The following is a 15,463-nucleotide window of genomic DNA, read 5'->3' on the forward strand; positions in this document are numbered from 1 at the left end:
TAGTTATACCCGATACTAAGTCAGTATGGCTCTCCTCCGGCAGCGCCGCTAATATTAAACGACACGACAAAGAGTGCGTGCGAGAGAGACAGAAAATCAGTCTGAGCGTGACGTCACGCGCTGCGTAGCCACTGCAAATTGATTTGTTCCTTTTGGCTACAAAAATTATCTGATCTGATCCAGATTCAGCAATCTGATAGATATGGTCATTATCTATGATTCAGCGTTTTTAGTTTTCTCAAATCTGCAATATTGTGGATGCAACAGATTTTCGGACTTTGTGTGGGAGGAGGGGGGTGGGGCGAAATTTTGAGATATACGTTTTATAGTGAGATCTAACAGAAGTGCGGATACCAAATTTGGTTACTCTAGCCTTAATAGTCTCTGAGATTTATGAATATCCCCAGATTTTCATCCTTTGCGGGGGCGAAAGGGGGTGTGGCGAAATTTTGAAACAAACTCGTCTCGGTCCGATATTTTAGGAGTGTGGATACCAAATTTGGTTACTCTAGCTTTTATAGTCTCTGAGATCTAGGTGCTAATGTTTTACTCTAAGCAAAGCCGGCTATGCTACGTGTGTGTTAGAGAGAGACGGAGCGAGAAAAAATGAAGCTGTTTTCTTGATGCTGGCTATAATAATAATACGATCCAATTCAGATTCTGCAGTCTAAAAGATATAGACATTCTCTACGATTCTGCGTTTTTGGTTTTCTCGTATCTTTAAAATTGTGGATGCCACAGATTTTCGTCCTTTGTGGGGACGGAAGTGGACGGGGCGAAGTTTTGAAATATTTTTTGTAACAGTGACATATCACAGAAGTCTGGATCCAAAACATCGTTGCTCTAGCTCTTATAGTCTTTGAGCATTAGGCGCTGAAGGGGACGGACAGACGGACTGACGGACGGACGGACAGACGGACAGACAGACATGGCTCAATCGACTCGGCTATTGATGCTGATCAATAATATATATACTTTATGGGGTCGGAAACGATTCCTTCTGGACGTTACACACATCCATTTTCACCACAAATCTAATATACCCCAATACTCATTTTGAGTATCGGGTATAAAAACCAAAAAAACAAATGAGTGTGGCGCTCCCCAAATGCCAACCGGGAGCAATCCCAAGCACGGAAAGGCAGCGTCCCAAAGGCCTGGCCCAACCGGCTCTACAGCAGGGAATACCTGTAAGGTGGAAGGTGCCTGTGCCTGCCCGAGGGGGTCCCATCCCGAATCCGGAGTGGGTGGCAAGGTAACTCCCGAAGCTGACACCTTGGAAGGAAAGCTAATCAATACTGCGGCTGCCAGACCTTCTGGTAAAGCGGAGGGGCTGACTTGCCGTCGACAAGCGCCCAAGCCAAACAATACACCTATGCCGAAAAGAGGAGTGACGGGCACATACTCCGTCGGCAACACGCCAGCAGTGAAGCCAGCCCATTAGCCGACTGGCTGAAAAAGGTGGAACTCCCGGAGTTCACCTTGGAACAGAAAAAGGTTGCTCCCCAAGCCAAGAGGCAGCGCTCGCAGGAGACACCGGGACCGGCAGCAAAGCGCTCCAGAGTGCTGCCAAATGTCTCTTTTGTGCAGATTGCCAAGGTGGCTTTCGATATGACCCACGAGGAGGATGATCCTCCCAACGACCTTGTTCGCAAAATAGCCAGCGACAGCGAAAGGACGGACAAAGACCTACTTATATGTTGCGATGCCAACGCCCACCAAACCCAATGAGAGAGCAAGGACACGAACGTAAGGCGTGAGTCACTGTTCAGCTTCATCCTGAACTCAAATTTATTCATTTGCAATCGGGGCAACGACCCCACGTTTATAATTAAAAATCCCCAAGAGATCCCCAAACCCACCGACTATATCAACCCCAGAAAAGCCAACTGGGAAAAATGTAGCACAACCCTGGAGAAACTATTCCCTCCTAACGCCCCTAATTGCCCGAACACGGAAGACAACCTAAACCGTCTTGTGAACAGGATTACGGATGCGTTCAACAAAGCCTTCAAGGCAGCATGCCCTTCTACCAGACCAAGGGGGAAAAAGAAACTCCCCTGGTGGTCTAAGCAACTAGACACCCTTCGTAGAACTTGTAGGACTCTATTCAATAGAGCCACAAGAGAAAATGAGGATACTCACTGGGCAGACTATAAAACCAGTCTAGCACTATACAAAAAGGAAACGAGGAAGGCTAAAAGAGCCTCCTGGCAAAAATTTTGCTCCGAAATCGAGGAAACTTCGGAGGCCGCAAGACTCCGGAAAGTTCTCTCAAAAACTACTCCTTCGGTAGGTTACCTTAAAAAGAATGATGGTACGTGGACCAACTCCAGTGAGGAGTCCCTACACATTCTGCTGCACAACCACCGAGCCGACATACCTCCCAGGAGAGGGATCGGTAAAATTGATGGACCAAATCCTTACAAAACGGAACAAAAGTTGGGCAGTAAACAGCTTCAACCCGTTTAAATCGCCAGGCCCGGACCAGGTAATCCCGGCCCAACTACAGAAGGCCGGGGATACGGTTATCAACTGGCTACATAGTATCTTCAGGAAGATACTGTCGGTATGCACAATACCGCAAGCATGGCTTAAGGCTAGGATAGTTTTTATCCCTAAAGCAGGCAAAGCCTCACACTCAACCCCGAATAACTTTAGACCAATCAGTTTATCGTCTTTCCTACTCAAAACCTTTGAGAGACTTATCGGGTTACAATTACGGACAACCATAAGTCCCCAGCTGTACTCAAGTGCGCAGCATGCCTACCGGAAAGGAAAATCCACGGAAACGGCACTTCATGAAGTGATCTCGATTGTAGAAAAATCGCTGCATCTCAAAGAATACTCACTAAGAGCTTTTCTCGATATCGAGGAAGCCTTCAACAACGTCACACCGGGCGCCATTACAAAAGCCCTGACTGACCTGGGGGTGGACCGTCACTTGGTGAAGCTCATTGATCAATTCCTCTTACGCAGGTGGCATCATCGATGGGATCTTCCACCCAGTCAAGGTATGTCAACAGAGGAACCCCGCAAGGGGGAGTTATGTCTCCTCTTCTGTGGAACATGGCAGTCAATAAGATTCTATGCGACCTGGAAGAGGGGGGCAGTAAAGTGGTGGCATACGCGGACGACGTTGCAATTATCTTCGTAGGGAAATACCACCAAACACTATGCGACCTAATGACCGCAAAGCTTACTCGATTGACCGGATGAACAGAATCGGGCGGATTGGGACTAAATCCCTCGAAAACGGAACTCGTGTTATTCACAAAAAAATACAAGGTCCCGCCCCTCAACACCCCAATACTAAATGGATACAGGATAGGGCCACGTTGTCGCACAGCTCGGCAAACATGGCCGACCATAGATAAGAAGCGCACCTCAGAGCTCTGCAAACTAGTCAGGGAAAGGTGCAGCGCAGTCATACGTTCCCTCACAGGACACTGGCTAGTAGGCACCCACGCAAGTAGGCTGGGTGCCCCATACAATGATTTCTGCCGCAGCTGCAGAGACGAGGACGATGAGGAGACAGTGGAACACATGTTCTGTTCCTGTCCAGCTCTCAGCAGATGGAGGCTGCATCACTTGGGCTCCGCCTTTCTAAACGACATCTCGGAGATGTCCACGCTATGTCCCAGAAAGATCGCAAACTTTATAAGAGCATCTGGATGGGACAACTGTTGACATGAAATCTCACTGCAGGGAGGGAATCACAACGGTCCGAAACCGGTGACCCTGGCAGCCGCCTCTACCTAACCTAACCTAAATTATAAACGATTCCTTCCAGATCGGGGGGAAGCAAGAAGAATCAAAGGTCCACACAGAGCCTCGGCGCAGTACCTAAGTACACAACCTGGAACCCTGTCTGGACCCGGTGTAAACACCGGCTTAACTAGACGAAGATCATGAAGTAGGTAACATTCTTTTAACAAAGGACTAAAAATGCCGTTCGACCTTGGTAAACCGTATCGGTACGGATGACCAGAGTAGCTTTCCTCAGAATAGGTGGTTTGAAAGCAATCGGCAATTGCCTGATCATTATTTGCCGACGTATTACAAAATGATAGCGAGGATGGCTGTGCGGACTAATCGGACAAAAAAGCGGAACACAATAATCAAACAAGGGGGAACATTGTGAGTTATTGCGGAGACTGCAACTCCACATATATACCTGATACGAAGTCAGTATGGCTCTCCCCCGGCAGACGCCGCTAATATTAAGCCACGCGACAAAGAGTGCGTGCAAGAGAGACAGAAAATCAGTCTGAGCGTGACGTCACGCGCTGCGTAGCCACTGCAAATTGATTTGTTTCTTTTGGCTACAAAAATTATCTGATCTGATCCAGATTCAGCGATCTGATAGATATGGTCATTATCTATGATTCTGCGTTTTTAGTTTTCTCAAATCTGCAATATTGTGGATGCAACAGATTTTCGTCCTTTGTGGGGGCGGAAGGGGGTGGGGCGAAATTTTGAGATATACGTTTTATAGTGAGATCTAACAGAAGTGCGGATACCAAATTTGGTTACTCTAGCCTTAATAGTCTCTGAGATTTATGAATATCCCCAGATTTTCATCCTTTGCGGGGGCGAAAGGGGGTGTGTCCGTTAAATTATAAACGATTCCTTCCAGATCGGGGGGAAGCAAGAAGAATCAAAGGTCCACACAGAGCCTCGGCGCAGTACCTAAGTACACAACCTGGAACCCCGTCTGGACCCGGTGTAAACACCGGCTTAACTAGTCGAAGATCATGAAGTAGGTAACATTCATTTAACAAGGGACTAAAAATGCCGTTCGACCTTGGTAAACCGTATGGGTACGGATGACCAGAGTAGCTTTCCTCAGAATAGGTGGTTTAAAAGCAATCGGCAATTGCCTGATCATTATTTGCCGACGTATTACAAAATGATAGCGAGGATGGGTGTGCGGACTAATCGGACAAAAAAGCGGGACACAATAATCAAACAAGGGGGACCATTGTGAGTTATTGCGGAGACTGCAACTCCACATATATACCTGATACGAAGTCAGTATGGCTCTCCCCCGGCAGACGCCGCTAATATTAAGCCACGCGACAAAGAGTGCGTGCAAGAGAGACAGAAAATCAGTCTGAGCGTGACGTCACGCGCTGCGTAGCCACTGCAAATTGATTTGTTTCTTTTGGCTACAAAAATTATCTGATCTGATCCAGATTCAGCGATCTGATAGATATGGTCATTATCTATGATTCTGCGTTTTTAGTTTTCTCAAATCTGCAATATTGTGGATGCAACAGATTTTCGTCCTTTGTGGGGGCGGAAGGGGGTGGGGCGAAATTTTGAGATATACGTTTTATAGTGAGATCTAACAGAAGTGCGGATACCAAATTTGGTTACTCTAGCCTTAATAGTCTCTGAGATTTATGAATATCCCCAGATTTTCATCCTTTGCGGGGGCGAAAGGGGGTGTGTCCGTTAAATTATAAACGATTCCTTCCAGATCGGGGGGAAGCAAGAAGAATCAAAGGTCCACACAGAGCCTCGGCGCAGTACCTAAGTACACAACCTGGAACCCCGTCTGGACCCGGTGTAAACACCGGCTTAACTAGTCGAAGATCATGAAGTAGGTAACATTCATTTAACAAGGGACTAAAAATGCCGTTCGACCTTGGTAAACCGTATGGGTACGGATGACCAGAGTAGCTTTCCTCAGAATAGGTGGTTTAAAAGCAATCGGCAATTGCCTGATCATTATTTGCCGACGTATTACAAAATGATAGCGAGGATGGGTGTGCGGACTAATCGGACAAAAAAGCGGGACACAATAATCAAACAAGGGGGACCATTGTGAGTTATTTCGGAGACTGCAACTCCACATATATACCTGATACGAAGTCAGTATGGCTCTCCCCCGGCAGACGCCGCTAATATTAAGCCACGCGACAAAGAGTGCGTGCAAGAGAGACAGAAAATCAGTCTGAGCGTGACGTCGGACGCTGCGTAGCCACTGCAAATTGAAATACAGCTATTAAAAAGCCCGTTTAGCTCGTATTTTTCCAAATTATTAATTGAAACTTACGTTTCATAAATTTATTTTATACTCTGTTCCTTCCTATAGGGGGGAAATCAGAATTTTGTTTTCGCTACCTTTAGCTGTCAGTGAACTAGACACTTGTTCAGTGTCAAAGAAGCTGGTTTAACTCCGTGCTCTTACCACAGGGGGGAAACAACGGAGAGTCTCGAAGGAACAAAATGTTAATGAAGGAAGCCAAACTATGGAAAGCATCCGCGTTTGGTCACTCGGGAATCCTGACAAGACTTCCGCAATTACCACAGATTTTGGTGGCCAAAATACTTCCCGTGCGAATATCAATACGAAATTTTGAAATCAGCTTTCTGTTCTGTGGACGTTAACAAGCAATGACTGCATCTTTCAAGAGGCATTTTGGGAATAGCGGATAACTTTGTTATACCTCTGTAATTTTTTTGCGTCAGACTTGCTACCTTTTTTATGGAGAGGAATTAAAAACGATCTGGTCTGATGAGCTTGTGAGGTAGCTCAAAGGGGGCCTAGCTGAGGCCTCAGGGCGGGTCGCGGGTTGCGGATAGCGAACGGCCTACCTCGGTAGGTCAGCTGCGAATAAGCGGGCATCCCTCACGGGAGAGTACCGAAATAAGCAGTCCCGGACAGCCAGCGGGTGTTAGCTAGGTAGCAGCACTGACGATGTCCTTTAGTCGAGGAATCCCACTTCATCTAGGGTAGGTATCGTGTATGGATGGGAGTGTGTGAGCTACTTATTGAGGCGGCACCACAAGGCAACGATGATCTTTGCTCGGGCTGACCTTTCCCTTTCTCTGCATCTCGTGGGAACAAGATGTACAACAACAAAAATAACGAGGGGGAACGTTGTGAGTTGCTGCGGACACCGCAACTCTATAGTTATACCCGATACTAAGTCAGTATGGCTCTCCTCCGGCAGCGCCGCTAATATTAAACGACACGACAAAGAGTGCGTGCGAGAGAGACAGAAAATCAGTCTGAGCGTGACGTCACGCGCTGCGTAGCCACTGCAAATTGATTTGTTCCTTTTGGCTACAAAAATTATCTGATCTGATCCAGATTCAGCGATCTGATAGATATGGTCATTATCTATAATTCTGCGTTTTTAGTTTTCTCAAATCTGCAATATTGTGGATGCAACAGATTTTCGTCCTTTGTGGGGGCGGAAGGGGGTGGGGCGAAATTTTGAGATATACGTTTTATAGTGAGATCTAACAGAAGTGCGGATACCAAATTTGGTTACTCTAGCCTTAATAGTCTCTGAGATTTATGAATATCCCCAGATTTTCATCCTTTGCGGGGGCGGAAGGGGGTGTGGTGAAATTTTGAAACAAACTCGTCTCGGTCCGATATTTTAGGAGTGTGGATACCAAATTTGGTTACTCTAGCTTTTATAGTCTCTGAGATCTAGGTGCTAATGTTTTACTCTAAGCAAAGCCGGCTATGCTACGTGTGTGTTAGAGAGAGACGGAGCGAGAAAAAATGAAGCTGTTTTCTTGATGCTGGCTATAATAATAATACGATCCAATTCAGATTCTGCAGTCTAAAATATATAGACATTCTCTACGATTCTGCGTTTTTGGTTTTCTCGTATCTTTAAAATTGTGGATGCCACAGATTTTCGTCCTTTGTGGGGACGGAAGTGGACGGGGCGAAGTTTTGAAATATTTTTTGTAACAGTGACATATCACAGAAGTCTGGATCCAAAACATCGTTGCTCTAGCTCTTATAGTCTTTGAGCAGTAGACGCTGAAGGGGACGGACAGACGGTCAGACGGACAGACAGACATGGCTCAATCGACTCGGCTATTGATGCTGATCAATGGGGTCGGAAACGATTCCTTCTGGACGTTACACACATCCACTTTTACCAAAAATCTAATATACCCCAATACTCATTTTGAGTATCGGGTATAATAAATACAAATAGCTTAAAAGCTTAAAAGAATTAAATATTTTTAAACTAACAGCAGCTTCAAGTAGAGAGTATTTACCACACCCCATTAAGAATTGTCATAGTCAGTTGTGGCTTACAGAGATCTCGACAGATTTTAGCTTGAGATATTTTCCAAATCGATCAAATAAAAATCTAGGGGGACACCGATTACCTAGAGAGCAACAATGCGAATTGTAACACAGAGTTATAACAAAGACAATCAGCCAGGCTCCGTTTTTCACATTCACAAAAGTTTTCCGATTTACTTTTGAAATCACATAAATTGGGGCTCTCTTTTTCCCATTCCGCAAGATTTCTTCGTTTTCAAAACGAAAACATTTTCGTTGACGAAATGAAAAGTAAACGGCTTTTTATACAACAAAACAAATTTTATACAAATTGCAAAAGGAAAAAAATAGATGACTTATTGATGCATTAACCTAAACTTGATACCTATATCAGGGTAATTTAACTTGTGCTTTCTTTATAAATAATTTTATTTTAACCCAACCTAAAATTTGGCTCGGAAAAAATTGGCCACAGCAACAACAAATTTCGTTTTGGTGTAAGCAGCTGACGCATTCCGATTTGGTTATCGGAACGTTGGCAATTAATAAATTTTTGCGTATAACAGCACAAATGTGCATGTAACAGCTCAGACTGTGCTTGTAACATGTGCTTAACAGAACATCTGGGTGAGCACAGCTGTTTCCCGCCCAATTTAATTCGGACTTCAAAATGTAACATATCGATAAAAAAAATATGTGAAAAATGGAACACCTTAAAACGAAAACGAAACGTTTTGGCTGAAAACGTAATCCGCAAAAGTAAATGAAAAACGGAGCCTGCCTGAATATGTTTTTTTGAAAAGACGAAATACACGCCGCCTTGCTCTCACGAACTCGAAAGAGAATACAGATCTAAAAATATAATAAGCTTTCATTTATGAGTACGCATAGAAGCAACCGATTTCCGAGCTCAAAACATGTTTGTTAAAACATCTTTTTGATTTTTTGGATGACAAAATATGTAGCAAATACTTGTAGCAGTGACGGATTTGAAATGTAGTTGCTCTAGCTCTTATAGTCTTTGAGCACTAGGCGCTGATAGGGACGGACAGACGGACGGACGGACAGACAGACAGGGCTCAATCGACTCGGCTATTGATGCTGATCAAGAATATATATACTTTATGGGGTCGGAAACGATTCCTTCTGGACGTTACACACATCCACTTTTACCACAAATCTAATATACCCCAATACTCATTTTGAGTATCGGGTATAAAAATGTGCCAAGAGCATTGTAAAAAATGTTTGTGCCTTTTATGACATCAGTGCTCAAGTACAAAGCGGACCAATCAAAATCCCTAATTAGTTTATTAAGCTTCGTAAACTCGGCTTTACGAAAGCAGCGGACACGTTCACGTGCCAATACAATTCGTCCTATATCTAGCGACACTTCGGAGGTAGGTATAGGCGTCTTCAGGTATAGTGAGCGGAAGGGCTCGGGTTAACAACACTAAGGTCGGATCCGATACAAATCACAGATCAAGCAATCGACCCAAGGAATTTGTCACATGGTTGACTTGAGATAGGGACAGGTCATGCAAGCCATTAACAAAGTCATGTCGTGACATGGGCACTAGGTTACTAGACTCGTTTACCGAAGACCAAACAGTTCCTGGCAAGTTGAAGTCACCAAGAACTATCATATGATCTTTATCTGATAGCGACGAAGAAACAGCAGTTAAAGCGGACAAATGCTGCTCATAAATAGAGATATCCGAAGAAGGTGGAATATACGAGCAAGTAATGAATATAGCGAAAGCGGGAAGAATCAGTTTTGCACACAGGAATTCCAGTTCCGGTTGAACCTGGACTGTGAAGTGCTCCGACGTGAAGATAGAGTCCACTGCAATCAGAACCCATCCAGCACGTCGAGACGAACGGTCCTTTCTAAAATTTGTGTACCGACCTGCCAAAACCTCGGAACTAAGAATGTCCGGCTTTAACCAGGTTTCAGTAAACACAATAACGTGGGAAGCAAATGCAACACTATCCCGGAAAAGAATGCTGAGCTTACTACGTAAGCCTCTGACATTCTGATACGTTACTAAAAGAGAAGTTAGTTTTTTGGAAAGGTAGAAGCAAGACGAGAAGTTGAGGTTGAGGGTGGCACACTGGAAAGATTTGTAAGGGATATGGGGGGCCTATTCTTCTTCTTAGCCTTAAACTCCTTCACCACGAAATGCTCCGGCCAAAATTTGGTGGAGTAAATGGTGTCTAATACAAATACTTGTCGTTTTGGTGGGACTCCCACCAATGGTTTAGTCACCACAGGTCTAGTACCTCTGGTGGCAATATCCGGAGGACAGGAAAGTCTATTTACTGGTGGGATCGGGATAGACGGGACAACTAGCGAACTATCGGACACCACGGACTCGGACGCTGCAGACGTACTTGGCTGCACATTCTCCGAGGCGATGAATTCGGCTACCGAATCTGCATCGCCAGCATCTGTCGTTGCTTTTGGAGTTGCAAACGAGATCAACTGCTGCACACTTGGAGTGGTCGGAGTCAGTTTTTCGGCGGCGCACGGCTGAGTGACGGTTGGCACTTGCACATCCCGCAGAATGACCTTTTTACGCCTCGGAGACTCATCCAGCAGTTGCCAAAATTGCCAAATTGAGATTCCATGGCTAAGAGCCGATCGTATTGCTTTTTAAAGCCAACGGTCAGCTTCTTAAAGCCCTTCCGCGTCTGCCTCATAAAAGCCACCATGTCATTCTCCACCGCACGGCATGCCTCGCAACTGTATTATGTTTGGCTATAGCATCACTCACGAGGCCAGCAGGGGACATTCGGCTGATCGTGAGTGATCTGCTTCTTACAGGTATTTTTGGCGCAGACCACAGCGTATTACATTTGTATTATTTATTTGTTTACTTAAGAAAATTTACGAAAAAAAAAAAAAAAATTCTAAAACAAATTGGTATTAGACCAATGTGCCAGACAACGCTCAAAGCGGAATTGGTAAAAACAATGAAAGCAGAGTATTTAATGTTTATTTAAGAAAACACCGGCTATTTATGTAAAGCAAAAGGAAAATATGCGGAGCGCAAAACAAAAACGCGTCTGATCTACAAAAGAGAACGAACGAATGTTTGTACAGTACTTACAAACTATAAACTAATCAATTGCTATGCGGTGACAACTACGGGACGCTTTTAAATGAGGAAGAATATTTAATAAAGACTAAAAATATATAGAAACATTTTTTTCTAATTCAATTTAAGAAACTAAACAGAATCAATTAATTTGTATTACATTTTATTGAACGAAAAATAAAAATAAAAAGAAATATTGAATGATGTGAAATGAATTAAATTAATGAAGTAAATCAAAAACAGATTTGAAGAGAATAGATTTATTTTTGTTTTGAAGTTTTCGTTGCCCAGTTAAAAATGGATCCGAGCTCAACAATAATCTGTTTAACAAATCTGTATTTGTTGCTACACGTGAGATCTTCCGAATGTGATGGAGTCGATACATTTTTATATCCTTATTCATAGAGTCAGCAGCTTCTTCGGAGAGCTCTCCAATGGATGCTAAAGCATGTTTAATGACGTCAGGAAAATTACGTCTTTAAACTGCTGTTGTAGTTTCTGTTTTATTATCACTCTAGAATTTACTTAAAGGCCTTTAATTGGGGTGATACAACGATTGCCGGTTACGATAGTTTATTATACAATTTTTGGAGCCCCAACTCTTTTTAAAGTTTTTGCCATATATTTTTTTTCTTATTGCTGTGATATAATTTTATCTTCAATTTAATCTCGAACTTGCCAAAATGTAATGGTTTGTTCATAAATACCAGTTCAATGTGTAAAACGAAATTTATGTTTCTATTTGATAAGTATCACGACTACTTCACAAATAAAAGTTACAATATTTTTGTATTATATCGTATATAAAACGTACCTTGTTATTTCTGCTCGTTCTTTTTCTAAATTTAACAATATTTGTTCTTGTTTTTTGGTGGTAGCTAAAATTTTCAATTGAAGTCCTTTTGACTTTAAATTCTTCTTCTGTAACTCTAACCAAGCCATTTTAGTCTTGGCTCGTTCTATTAGTAAATTTTCTCGTATTTTTAGAAGACATTTTAACTGTTCCAATTTGCATTCATTATTTGGTAGATAATTCTGTAAAATAAATATATTTAGCTAAGTTTTCTTTGAGGTAACCAATGAGTTGTTATTGAAAAGCCCATGTATGTATATACATGTATCTGTTGATGATGTAAGCTAATAACAAGAAAGAAGGTATAATTTCGAAGCTGAAGCTTCAGATACCATGACAGTTTGGTCCTCTGAATTTTATGGCCGCCAACACATTACGGAAAAAAATGTAGAACCGACAAGTCGTGAGTCAAGGTTCAAATAACAGAGGACAACTACAGCAAAGCATCAGCGTCCAGGTGAGCGAATACAGTAGCCAAGAGAATTTGTAAACAGAAGTCTTCTGCTGTTTAGAAGACAATAACGATTTTTATAAAGGCGCCATATTCTTCCGGCAAGCAAGAATAATTATGTATTTGTTTTTGTTTTTATTTTTTTATTTTTATACCCGATACTCAAAATGAGTATTGGGGTATATTCGATTTGTGGTGAAAATGGATGTGTGTAATGTCCAGAAGGAATCGTTTCCGACCACATAAAGTATATATATTCTTGATCAGCATCAATAGCCGAGTCGGTTGAGCCCTGTCTGTCCGTCCCTATCAGCGCCTAGTGCTCAAAGACTATAAGAGCTAGAGCAACGACGATTTATATCCGGACTTCTGTGATATGTCACTGCTACAAGAAAATTTCAAAAACTTTGCCCCGCCCACTTCCGCCCCCACAAAAGGCGAAAATCTGTGGCATCCACAAATTCAAAGATACAAGAAAACTGAAAACGCAGAATCGTAGAGAATGTTCTAGAGTGTAAAATCTGCAACAGATCGTATAATTATTATAGCCAGAAAACCATTTCATTCTTTCTCGCTCTGTCTCTCTCTAACACACAGGTTTCATGGTCGGTTTTGACAATTACAAAATATGAGTTCAAGGATCTCAGAACCTATAAGAGCCAGAGCAACCAAATTTGGTATCCACACTCCTGTGATATTGGACCTTGACCGTTTGGTCTCAAAACTTCGGCACACCCCCGTCCGCCACCGCAAAGAACAAAAATCTGGGGCATCCACAAATCTCAGAGACTATTAAGGCTTGAGCAACCAAATTTAGTATCCCCACTCCTGTTAGATCTCACTATAAAACGTATATCTCAGAATTTCGCCCCACCCCCTTCCGCCCTCACAAAGGGCGAAAATCTGTTGCATCCACAATATTGCAGATTCGAGAAAACTAAGAACGCAGAATCATAGAGAATAACCATATCTGTCCGGTTGCTGAATCTAGATCAGATCAGATAATTTTTATAGCCAAAAGGAACAAATCAATTTGCAGTGGCTACGCAGCGCCCGACGTCACGCTCAGACTGATTTTCTGTCCCTCTCGCACGCACTCTTTGTCGTGTCGTTTAATATTAGCGGCGTCTGCCGGAGGAGAGCCATACTGACTTAGTATCGGGTATAACTGTAGAGTTTCGGTGTCCGCAGCAACTCACAACGTTCCCCCTCGTTTTTTTGTATCATTAACAAAAAGGGTCCAATAATGTCTTTGAAGTGTCTGAGAAATATGAAAGATGAAAGCCGTTAATGCCATGGCTGACGACATATGTCGTTCCTTCAGTATATTGCTGTTTAGAGCCCCGATTATAATTACGTAAGTATAGCTCACAGATAATTCTGAAATTACATCAGTCACTTGGTGGTAGATTGTATTGCGATTTGGTCTGTACAGACAGCCCAATAGCAATTTAAGAGAACTGCTAGAGGCCGATAATTCTATAAAAAGGTAATGTATTGCACTTTCTGGAGGGTGTTTGCATATTAATTTGGAACTGAGTTTCTTATTTATGTATATAGCAACACTCCCACCATTTCTTCCCAGGGCACGAATCAATATCAATATTCGTTCGTTCTCGTCCGCAGCACTTGTCCGCTTTAACCGCTGTTTCTTCCTCGCTATCTGATAAAGATCGTATGATAGTACTTGGTGATTTTAACTTGCCCGGAACTGTTTGGTCTTCGGTAAACGAGTCTAGTAACCTAGTGCCCATGTCACGACATGACTTTGTTGACGGCTTGCTTGACCTGTCTCTGTCTCAAGTCAATCATGTGAAAAATTCCTTGGGTCGATTGCTTGATCTGTGCTTTGTATCGGATCCGACCATTGCCACCATAAAAAAGGTAGCAAGTCTGATGCAAAAAACTATAGATGTATAACAAAGTTATCCGCTATTCCTAAAATGTTTGATAAGGTTTTAACTCCGCACTTGCAATATCTCTGCAAGTCACCTATACCTCCAACTCAGCATGGATTTATAAGGCGGCGATCAAACACCACGAATTTGTTAGAGTTTACCTCTTTCATTATTAAAGGCTTTCAAGGTAACTTACAGACGGATGTTATTTACACCGACTTCAGCCCAACCTCCTGAGATGGATTTCTAGCTAGGTCCAGGTCTCAAAGAGTCCTCTTCAAAAACTCTATCTCTGCACTAGTAAATGTTTCTTCGGAAGTACCACAGGACAGCCATCTAGGCCCCTTACTCTTCCAGACTCTTTATTAATGACTTGCCATCAGTATTAACATACTCCCGAGTACTTATGTATGCGGATGATGTTAAACTGTGTCCAGTATAAGGACATTTCATTTCATTCTCGCTTGCAGTCCGATCTCAATAACTTTCAGTCATAGTGTTGTGCTAACTTGGTACACTTGAATGCCTCGAAATGCAAATCTATGACATTTTACCGTTCTAGCCCCTTGTTGGCTCCCTATACCCTTTTTGGTGGTTCTCTTGAGAGAATCACCCTGATGGATGATCTTGGGGTTGTTAGACCCCAAGTTCAAGTTTTCTGAACACATTTCTACCCTGGTAAATAAGGCCATGGCCGTGCTTGGGTTTATAAAGAGGTAGTCAAACGAATTTGACGACCCCTATATAACAAAGACTCTCTATACCTCGCTTGTTCGTCCGATCTTAGAATATGGCTCCTGTGTATGGTGCCCTCAGTAAAAAGTACACCAGGACCGTATAGAATCAGTACAGAAAAATTTTGGGAAGAAGGTGTGAGACTCCCATCTTACTCTAGTAGACTGCTATTAGTAAACCTCCCATCCTTAGTTAACCGTAGAAAAATGCTTGGTGTGATATTTATGCACAACTTGATCGGGGGTGACATAGACAGCCCTGATCTGTTGAGCCGCATAAACTTCTTGATTCCTATTAGACTGACTAGAAATTTTATACCGTTGTTCCTTCTACTTTGTAGATCGAATTATTCCTTGCATGAACCGTTTAGGGTCT

The sequence above is a fragment of the Drosophila persimilis genome, unplaced genomic scaffold, assembly GCF_003286085.1.
Source record: "Drosophila persimilis strain 14011-0111.01,24,50 unplaced genomic scaffold, DperRS2 tig00000002-arrow-pilon, whole genome shotgun sequence".
NCBI classification, from domain to species: Eukaryota; Metazoa; Arthropoda; class Insecta; order Diptera; family Drosophilidae; genus Drosophila; species Drosophila persimilis.